The sequence below is a fragment of the Neofelis nebulosa genome, chromosome 1 (assembly GCF_028018385.1).
Source record: "Neofelis nebulosa isolate mNeoNeb1 chromosome 1, mNeoNeb1.pri, whole genome shotgun sequence".
Classification (NCBI taxonomy): domain Eukaryota; kingdom Metazoa; phylum Chordata; class Mammalia; order Carnivora; family Felidae; genus Neofelis; species Neofelis nebulosa.
The window spans coordinates 72,456,632-72,467,818 of NC_080782.1; the positions used below are offsets into that span (position 1 = coordinate 72,456,632).

Here is an 11,187-nt window from a genome sequence, read left to right on the forward strand (position 1 = left end):
TAACCTTACTGTCAAAAAATCCAGGGGATGTATTTCACTCCTCATTTCACTTAACTTCTGGTTGCATTTAGCACTGCTGGTCACTTCCACTTTCTAAATACTGTATTCTATAGGTTTTCTCCCTGCCCCACTAAGCTGTCTTAGCTTCCTTGGCTGGCTCCCCAGGCAAAGAAGATGGAAAAGGAGCCAAATGGTTCATTTCTCCTGGACAACTTCCCTAGCTCACCTCATAATTATTATCTACTGCTCCCACCAGATGATAAAAGAACTCAGAACTGAGCTCTGGAGTGTTCCAAAATCCAAGGTCAACTAGATGCCTAGGAACCAAGAAAGGAGTCTGAGAAGGGCTGGTCAAGGAGGTATGAAGAAAACCACTACAGAGTGGAGACCAGGGAGCATGTTTCAAGAACAGAGAAAACAGACAACCACATTAAATGCTACTGAGAACCCAATTAAGATGAAGTCAGAGAAGTGTTCAAATAATTAACAAGGTGGAGCTTGTTGCTGGCATGGTTGTGATAGCAATGATCAGTGCAGTGGTGGGACAGAAAACAAATGTCTGGGGGCAATATATGGGAGATAAGAATGTGAGAATTTCTTTTGAAAACATTGTCTGTAAATTGGAGCAAAGAAATGGAGGGATACATAGAGGGGGATATGGGGTCAATGGGTGAATTTTCTTTTTTAAACATAAGCAAAATTGGAGCATGCTTGTATGCTGATGAGAAACAGCTAATACAAAGGAAGAAACTAATGACATAGTAAGAAGAGTGTTAAATCTTAGAGGGGATGAAGGAAGGCACTTCTTATAACACTAGTAGAGTGACTGGCTCCTGATAGCAACACAACAGTTCTTCAAATGTAGTAAGAGTAAAGAGAGAAATGAGTGAAATTGGTAATTTTAGAGGTCAGATAAATGTGGATCTAGTAATTTTTAAAACTATTGGGATCTTCAAATAGCTAGAAGGAGGAAGAGTTTTGCCTTCTGTCAAAATTAGGTATAGATAACTTGTCAGAATGCTGGGGGTGGGTTGCTACGTGTGACCTTGGACAAAGACTTTCCTTATAATGTATGAAACTATGACAAAGAATATCAGTGGTGTGTGTGTGTATTGTTTGCGAGGATGTGAGATACTGTAGATTATGTACTTTGATATGACTGGGTTAAGATAGGCATGTTTCCTTTATTAAAAACTTATGTTTTACTGTATGATTTGAAAGGTAACTGTTTCAGTGGAAAGTAATAGTAACAAATAACTTTTGAGTCAATAAAGTCACTTTCTTAACTGCGAGGTCAAATGACAACAATGGTGATACCACGTTGATTGACTGACAACCTCCTGTCCACAGAAGAAAAACCGTGGCAGCTAAGTGGAGGCTGGCTTTATAAGAGGAGTGTGCCTTGCTCTCTGCCTCTAAGAACTTCAACTCAAAAAGATGAAGTGTAGTATTTTGCGAGTTTATAAACAAGTGGTTTTGCTACAAAGTTTACTGCTGTCATCACACAGGACTCTCTTGAGGGAATGCGTTTTTGAAGAGAAATTAAAAACACCAACCATAATTGGCCACTCCACTGGTTAAACAGTCTCAGGCAGCATCTTGCTCTCAACTTTTTCTTCATTTTCCCTTTAAGTAGGAACAATTAACTTACTTGAATTTTCCAAAAACATGGGGTTTTTACTACCATTTGGGAGAAACAGAGCCAGTGTTTAGATTGTCATGCATGAACTTCCACTAAAGTATTTTCCCTCAAAGGTAACTAGATATTCATGTTACTACTGCTTTTCCTTACAAACAGAAGTCTCTCAATCATAATTATAGGCTTAGAGCAAAGGAAACAGTAGAGAAGAAACCCAGAGCTCTATAAACATTACTGAAGAACCATGCCAAATATATATGTAAGTTCAGGTATGGGGTAACTCTGGGGTTAGCATTCTCAAAATGATATTTGAAGAGTGTTTCAAACATAGAAGTTTTAGAAGGGCTTTAAAAAAATTTTTTTTTGTTTTTAAAGGAAGTTTTAGCCTATCTGGTTGTGCAGATAATCTTCCCTCCCTAAATCAGTGCCTTGCTGTTTTGTTAAGTCCAGGGCCCAGCAGACTGAAACAAAAGGTGTGAAGTTCTTCTCATCCATCTTAATGGGGTGTTAATGACTGTAGAGGATGACTGTGACCATTTAAATGTGAGTACTATTAATCACCTAGAAAAAACACAAACACCCAGCTTAAGCCACTGAAATGTAATTGCAAGGGACAGTAGGGCCCAATTTTGCTTTTGAATGAAGACTTGTATTAAGGAAAAATGAGCTGCCCCCATGCCAGCTTGGCAGATTTAAAGCTAAGAACAGGCAAAGGCCTTCTAACCTCTCATTGAGATTTAAAGAGCTGGTTTCTCCCAGGAACTTGCAGTTTAGCTGTTGTGCAACCAGTGAATAACTTTTGCCAGTGGTGTAAAAGCAGTGTTTCTGCCAGACAGTCACTTGCCAAATTATATCTCCTTAAGAGAACTTTACACATTATCTTTTGATTTGAAAGTGTGTGTGTGTGTGTGTGTGTGTGTGTGTGTGTGTGTGAAATGTTTCAAGGATATTTAATTCAAAGTTTTAAACAATTTTATTTCTACAACTAGTTTGCTCTGACTCTTCCTGCAGTGTGCCTGTTTTTGAACTGTTATTTTTTTTCAGTTATTTTTTTTTAAGAGGGGGAAATCATGACTTTATCACTGGCAAAGTTGACAATATTTGCAGGACTCTGAATTTACATCTGGAAGAGAATGTCTTTTATTGTTGCTGTTCTGCAGGGTGGGCTAATAAATTCTAATTTATAGAAAATCAGAGGCTTCTATTTCTGTTAGTATTTCTGTTGACATGTTAAATTAAGAGAAGTATGAGTGGAACAAGTTTTCTGCCGGGAAATGGGCAGTTCGGAGTGTGCCATCTGACTTGTACCTTGCCTGAAGTTTGAGATTAGTCATCAAGGGGAGATTTATGTTTATGTTTCTACAGATAGCCTTAAGACTGTAGTCTTAAGACTATGCCAAAGTGCACCATCTGGCTTCAGGGAACCGGGCTATGGGAGGCAAGGGGCCATATTTGGTCCGATGTGACACTATGCCTCTGTAGCAATAACAACCAGTGGGAGTGATGGCGGGGCCTGGCCTAATCTGACCCTGCTTCAGATACAAGATGCAAGTTTGGAGGGTATTTATCTCAACTGCTGGACATATTGTTGATTTTTATTTTTTGACAGGAACAGCCAAGCCACGTTTTGTTTCACCACGTCTTAAATTCGCCCCTTGCTTGTTGCCTAGGGCAAAAGGCGCTTGGAAAGTTCACAAAGGAAATAAAATACTTCATTTGCCTCTAAAGTTAAATAAAATACTCATCTAGGGGTTAGATGAGAGAGGCAGAAAAGCTGTGGATTTTAGTAAGGCTAACATTCTAGGTTTGGAAAAGGTCAAGTGACCACGAATGTCTTTTGATAAAGTATTTTTTTTTCAGTACAATATTTGAATTTTAAAAAATGATATTTAAAGCAGTTACTTTTCAGAAGTTCACTAACTTCTAATGAGTAGGTTCTAAGGGGCTAAAAATGCCCCGCTGTCTCCAAGAGTTGTCATTGATGCTGCCATTGAGACTTCCGTGGGAGCCGGGGGGGGGGGGGGGGGTAGGTAGGGATCTGGAATTTAACACATTTGAGATATTGCTAGCCCCTTCCCCAATAGTTGGTGGGGATGGGAAGGGAAGAGAAGGCAATTTGAGCTGGGACCAAGTAACAACATGCACAGAAAGTACAAGTTATAGATTGTTGTTTGTCTTCATCAGTTCTCCATTCTGAAAGCTAGGTGGGTCTTTGGAAAAACTATGAATGTGGCCCTCATCCTCTTTTCCTCCTCCTGTCCTATTGCGGGTTACTAGTTAGACTTGCTCAGGTTTCTGAGTTGGAGTATTTAGAAGATTTCACATGATTCTACTACTTCTAAGTTGATTTTTAAAACTTCTGAAGTTCCTTCACTAATATTCGTTTGGAGGCAGAGTGGGGGAAATGGACTGATTCACTTTTTCCACCAGGAGCCCTGGATTCAAATATTTGTTGGCTTCGTGGTTCTGCATCTGTCTCACTGTGTGGTCTTGGCAAGATGTTACGTTTTTGTCTCAGTTTCCCTACCTGTACAAAAGGGAATAATTACACTAGCTTACTCAGTAGGTTGTAGCCTTGGACAAAAAATGATTGCAAAGTATTTAAATCTACAAGAGAAAGGAGAAATTCTAAGTGTTAGCCTTATTCTCTTACACAGGGTGATAAAGTAAAAGGTTTAATTAGTTAATATAAGCAAATTGAAATTCCCAGATGAAAGGCACTGGAGAAGTTCAAAGTCATTTTATTATTATTAATAATAGGTGTTTTACCTCTTTCTTTCACTTCCCTCATCTAATCAGCATACATTCCTTGGTTTAAAGGGAGTGTTCGCTCTCCAAATGACTTTTATCTACAGTGTTGAGACATTCCTTATCCTGTTTTATGGATATGGAGTTTTAAATGACTATAAACAACTCCCTTTTTCATAAGCTCTTTTTTTCTTTTAAAGAAGAGGTAAATTGGCTCTTGGTTCACCTCTGTAAGCATGTGAAAACATTTATATGAGCCTCTTTTACAGATTCTGTTCCTCCTTGGGATACTAAAAAACCTCCTCGCCTGCAGGCCCGTGTTGTTCACCACATGGACACTCTCAGGCAAGCTTCCCTCTGTCTACATGGAGAAATCCACCTTTTAAAATATAGTATTTTATTTATATATCTACATATATATGTAGACAGTCTCAAAGTGTACCTCTAATTTTAACACCAAATCTCTAGGTCAGAATAATAAGTAGGGGGCATACACACTTTAAGAACCTGTAAGAGTACAAAGTCAAAATTCCTCAGGTGAAAGTAGCTTCATGGATCTCTGACAAATGTAAGCCTCACCTGGCTGAGGGGATGAGAAGCTATGGAGCCAGCACTGGCTTCAGTCAGAGTGAGAATTGGCAAATATAAATGCTTGGCTTCCAAACATTGTAGTTCTGAGTCTTTCACATGCCTGGTGAAAACCATATTGAATAAGTATGAAACATTTATTTGCCCAAAAGAGTAAACAGTGCCTTATTCACGTAGTATCTCATAGAAGTTCACTGGCTCTTTTATTCAAAACACCAAAAAGATCTGTTTTATCACATTGACTAATGCTTGGATTATGAAGAACAGAAGTTTATTTAAAACCTAATGAATAGGGGCACCTGGGCAGCTCAGTCTGTTAAGTGTCTGACTTTGGCTCAAGTCATGATCTCACAGTTTGAGGGTTCGAGCCCCGCGTTGGACTCTGTGCTGACCGCTCAGAGCCTGGAGCCTGCTTCAGATTCTGTGTCTCCCTCTCTCTCTGTTCCTCCCCAGCTCACGCTGTGTCTCTTTCTCTCAAAAAATAAATAAACATGAAAAAAATAAAATAAAATCTAATGAATACAACCTATCTAATGAATCCAAGAGATAGTGCGACCATTTAGATGACTAGAGTTAAATAATGACAGAAGTGTTCCAAAAGCAGATGATTAAATGTCACAGGAGAGTGGCAGATAATGAACGCTCTGGACCTGACCTGGAACACTGTAGGTATTCAAGAAATCCTTTTGAATGAGTTCACAGGAAGTAAATGTCATTGAGGGTAGGATGGCTGCAAAGTCTTGGTGGCAGATGTAATAGTTGAGCTGACTCTTGCTTCAGGCTTAGAAACTGAGGTGGAGAGAGGATTTTTAAAAGGCTTTCTAAACTTTCCTTTAGATGAATCAGTTCTGGAGATTTAAGGTCAGCATGGTGACTATAGTTAATAATATACTGTGTGGGATACTTGAAATTTGCTAAAGAGTAGATCTTAAGTGTTCTCATTGTGTGCATACACGCACACACACAGAAATGGTAACTATGTGAGGTGATGAGTATATTAATTTTGTTAATCATTTTACATGTATACATATATCAAATCATCGTATTGTGCCCTTTAAATACATACAATTTTATTGGTCAATTATTTTTCAATAGAGCTGTAGGGGGAAGGCATTCGCAATTGGAGGATGGTGGGAAGTAGTTATAAGGAGGCATGGTTACTGTGTGTTCATGAAAAATGAGTAAATCTGTGACTTTAGCGAAGGCGCTAAAACTCTTAACAAAGAAACACTGCAGTGTGGACACTATCCATGGAATTGTACGGTTTCTAAGTACTTTATAATTTCCCATTAGTTGCTCAAGCCTAAAAACCTATAGAATGGGCTGGAATAATTGTCTTTTGGGGCACTGAAGCTATGTGGCTGGCACTTAGCAGAGATGCAGTCTGGGGACTCCTCTCCAGAGAAGTGATAGCTAATAATATGCAAGTGTTGGTACTTAAACAGGAATTGAAGCCTTAAGCTAAATACATTTCTCTTCTAAGGTTGTTGGTTTTTTTTTTTTTTTTAAATTTGAGAGAGAGAGGAGGCAGAGAGGGGAAGAGGGAGAGAATCCTAAGCAAGCTCCACACTTGGCAACGGGGAGCCCACCACGAGCTGGATACCACAACCTCGGGATCATGACCTGAGTCAAAATCAACAGTTGGATGCTTGAGTGTCCAGAGCCACCCAGGTTCCCTTCTGAGGCCGATTTTTCAGCAACTCTAAGAGCATGCAAGCGAGCAAAGCAAAGTCGTGGTGGAAGAGGCAAGGACTTTAAGGACTTCTTAACTTCGCTGTGACTAAAATCATACCATAGTTAACTTCCTACATTTTTAGGGATATAGAACCTTGCCTCACAGCCTCTGCATGAATGAAAGGAAATTGGGGGAATGGCTGATAACTGGGATCTGAAACCAGAATGAAGAATGGCTTTTCAGGGTCCAGCTCTGTATATCTGTTCTGAGTTGATTTTTACTAACTGAAGTTTCATAATCTCATTAATGATTTGTTAAAAACAGTGGCCTGAAAAACACTGCCTTGTTTTCTTTCATAGTTCTGTGGAAATGCAGCTGCCATTTAACCAGTGCCTGTTACTTCATGCTCTGCATACGTGCTTTCGGGTATTATCTCCAATCCTTCCAAAAATCTCCAAAGGAATGTTGCGACTCTCCTTTTACAGCAGGAAAACTAGGAAAATGAGCCTCAGAGAGGTTGAACAACTTCCTCACAGTTACCCAGCCAGGATTCAAAACTATGTAAGCCCAAGTCTGTACTCTCTTTGCCACTCTGATTATTCACTGTGTAAAAATTAATTTTAAAATGTATTCTTACTTCTCTAAAATCTGAAAATAACATTATCTAGAGTACCACAGGACTATTATTATTTTTTTAATTCCTGTTATTTATTTACCCGTATGTAAGTCTCAGGCAGTTTCACACGAAAAGACTAAATGCACTTATAGCCTGCACTTTATATTTATCCAATCTTAAGTTGTTCTGTAGGTGGAGATTTAGAGTAGAGCCACGCACAAAGAATCCCGTGCCCCTCTCCTTGCTGCCTCTGCTTCCCCCAGCCTGTTGCACTGAACAGAGGCTGCCAGAACCCATGTGTCCATGCAGATATCAGTCTTTAACACAGAAGTTGGCAACGCTTGAAGAACAGAAACGGCTGCAGATGTTGAGGGCTGGGGAGTTCAAAAGAAGCCTTGCTATGTGGAATCCCACATTTGAGACTCTTTCTTTTGGTTGGGAAACTAATAACCCTCCAGTTTTGAGTTAAAACATTGTGCTTCTATCAGCAGAAATATAAAAGAGCACTTGCCTTCTCTGCCTAGGCTGAGGCAGCCCTACCCTTTGTGGCTCATGAACCTTGTGCTTCAGCCTTGGCCCCAGATTCACACCTCCTCCTTGTGACTGGCACTGGTTGAAAGGAAGGATTATGGCCAAGATGTGATCTGGCTGAAGAGAAGGGTGTGGTGCCAGCATGGAGCCCCTCTCTCATCTCCAGCCTCCATCACTTCATCAGACATAAGCTATTTCTTTGGCTTCCAATTCTTCCATTATTGTTTTCTTTCCCAGACTTGGCATTTTTAAACTCAACAGCATCCTCATTATTTATTAAGTACAATTCCTCAAATATGAAAACATCAATAGACTGTCTATTTTCCACCTTGTTCCTTTTTCCCTCTACTGCCACTCCCTTATCCCTCAGGAAGAATTCATGATCCAAAACCAATTGAACAAAACTCGATCCTGTTGTACTTTCCAGCACACCCACATGTTCCCTTGAAAATTCTTTCTCTTAATTAGCTGTTGGCCAGGTATATGTACTGTCTTTGTGGAACCTCAGGCCCTGTGCCTGTATGCATATACATCTCAGGCTGGTCACCCAGATCAATCTCTCATCTGGGTGTCAATACATTAACCACACCACCCACTCATCCATTTTTGAGTTTCAGTCTTTCATTTCTCAATTTCTCATTTATGTTCAACTGCTCATATGACTCAATGAATAATTCCTTTTGTCTCTCTTCTCAATCACCTTTTGTCCCAGGAATAAAATTGGAGGCTGTGACTTGGCCCTTGAACAAGCTTCAGGGCCATGTGGTAGAATTAGATGAGACCTATGGAATGAGAGTCTGGAGACAAGAGTACTTTTCCTAGTTCAGCAACTTGGGACTTTGAACATGCCAGTTTGCCTTCTGAACCTCAGTTCCCTCTTCTAAAAGGGGGCTGGATGATTCATCTCTAATGTCTATTAATTCATTCAAGGAGTGGTTAACGAGTGCCTACTTTATGTCTGCCCTGAGCTAGGTGCTGCAGATACAAGGGCAAGAACAAAGACATAGTTTCTGCCCTTATGGAGCTCGCAGTGTATGGGGGTATCAGCTGTCAATGAATAATTCCATAAATAAGCATGGATTTATCAACCATTATAAATGCTATGAAGGATAAGCATAGCGTGTCACAGGAACACTTAATAAGAGGCAGTGGGAGTAGAGGTGGGGAATGTATCAGGAGAATAGGGGGAGGTGTGAGGGGGATGGTGCAAGGATTAATTAGACAAGGAAGAAGAGACAGAAGAGTCCACGCTGAGGAAATAGCAAATGTAAACTCCCTATAGCAGATGGGAGCAAAGTATGGGAAGAAATGAATAAGACCAGCAAGGCTGACAGAGACCACAATGGGATCAGGAGTTTAAAATGAGGCGGCAACAGCTCCTGGGTGTCTCAGTCAGTTAAATGTCTGACTCTTGATTATGGTTCAGGTCATGATCTCACAGTCATGATCTCATGGTCATAGGATCAAGCCCTGTGTCGGGCTCTATGCCAAGGGTTGAGCCTGCTTAATATTCTCTCTCTCTCCCTTTGCCCCTTGAACAAGTTCTCTCTCTTTCTCTCTCTAAGAAAAAAAACCAAACCAACACACAAACAAAAAACTGGGGCACCTGGGTGTCTCAGTTGATTGAGCATCCATCCAATTTCGGCCAGGTCATGATCTCATGGTTTGTGGGTTCGAGCCCCACGTCTAGTTCAATACTGACAGCTCACAGCCTGAAACCTGCTTCAGATTCTGTGTCTCCCTCTCTTTCTGCCTCTACCCCCCCCCCCCACTCTCTCTCTCAAAAACAAATAAACATTAAAACAAAACAAAACAGAACTGAAGCTGCAGAGGTAGTGAGGCCAAGGTGAAGCCTTGTAAGTCAAGTTAAGAACCTTGAACTACATGCTAAGTATAATTAGAGAGTCCGGAACAGTGGAGAAGCATGAGACTTGCATTTTAAAAGGTCACCCTACCCCTCTGAGAAGGGAATTGATAGGAGGCAGTGGAAACACAAGTAGGGCATCTTTAGGATTTCTAGACAAGAAAAGAGTAGAGCTTAGTGGGTGTGGGTGTGGCAGAGCATGGAAGTAGACCATCCTTCCAAGCTTGACTCTGATGCCTTTCCTTGTGACCCTATCCTTCCAGTCACCCTGGAGGTGATCCTGACTCTTCCTGCACTCAGTCTTTATTTTAACCTCACATATGGCACATGTTTATTCTACTTTGTCTTGGTTATTCCTTGTTTTATTTTCCCCATTGGGTTGGAAGCCTTATAGTAATTATATCTTTTTTTTTTTTTTCCCAAGGGACTTCCCCTTCCACAGATGCATGTGCCCAATGGATGTGACCCTTCCAGACTCATGTAGTGGAGACCCTGTTACCTCTCCTTGGACCTACATCTTGCTTATCTTTTTATCCTCTAAAAAAACCTAGCCTTAGGTATGATAGGTGCACAGTGAGTGTTCAGGTGGAGTCTATGCTTTTCTTCATGGACAGCTTTGTAAGCTGGTGTGACACCAACCCCAGAGGGAAAGCCAAGGGATTCCTTGGCAGGCCTGAGTGGTCTTTAGCCTCCGTATCAGTTAAATTTTCTCTGCCTTGGGGCAGCGGGGTGGCTCAATTGGTTAAGGATCTGACTTTGGCTCAGGTCATGATCTCCTGGTGCATGAATTCAAACCCCATGTCGGGCTCTGTGTTGACAGCTCAGAGCCTGGAGCCTACTTCGGATTTTGTGTCTCCTCCTCTCTCTTTACCCCTCCCCTGCTCATGCTCTGTTTCTCTCTGTCAAAAATAAACAAACATTGAAAAGAGAATTTTTTTCTCTGCCTTCTCTGAGAAAACAGAGAAAGGGGAGGGGCTGTGGTAGGGAGAAGAGGAAAGAGAAGTTCTTTCAAGATCATATTTCAGAGTCATATTCTTCCCAGCTTCATGTTCTCCTGTGGTGTGCCGGCCTACGGAATTCTCACACACACAGTTGCATGGTTGTTTCATTTCAAGTGTTGTACAACAGGGGGAGAAAATTCTGGACTGTCAGGATGATAGGCTGAGGCAGATGAAGCTCCCTTATCTGGTGCTGAGTTAAATGTTCAGTTCCTTCTAGGAGGTTATTACTCACTCTCTGAGCTTCAAGATACTGTCCCTCATGGTTAGGGGTCCTGTAGGCAATCTATTCACATTGTTCCTCTCCTCTCCTCCAAGGCTAAGGTACCTTCTTTAGCTCCTTCATGGTCTTTGGTAGAGCACAGTCCTTTCTTATTTGGATCCCAGATCTAGCCCTTTGGTGTCAGGTTGAAGTTCTTGTTTAAGCCGCCAGTTTCTTCAAAAATTAGAGTTCTGTGTTGGATTCTCCTTCCATCAATTCCGTTTGCTTTAAGTTTCTTCTCTTTTGTATTCCTAGGGATATATATT

The 11,187-nt window shown here is 40.9% G+C and overlaps 1 long non-coding RNA gene across 2 annotated transcripts; it reads left to right on the forward strand.

The window, feature by feature from the left end:
• The first annotated feature begins 331 nt into the window (after positions 1-331).
• LOC131509590 (uncharacterized) lies at positions 332-7,553 on the forward strand. 2 transcript variants are annotated; one of them, XR_009260592.1, is made up of 3 exons: positions 332-491; positions 2,085-2,182; positions 7,010-7,553. It is a non-coding gene; the product is annotated as an uncharacterized LOC131509590 (long non-coding RNA). The 2 variants fall into 2 exon arrangements; XR_009260594.1 differs by having other exon boundaries at positions 2,090-2,182.
• Positions 7,554-11,187: the final 3,634 nt, after the last annotated feature.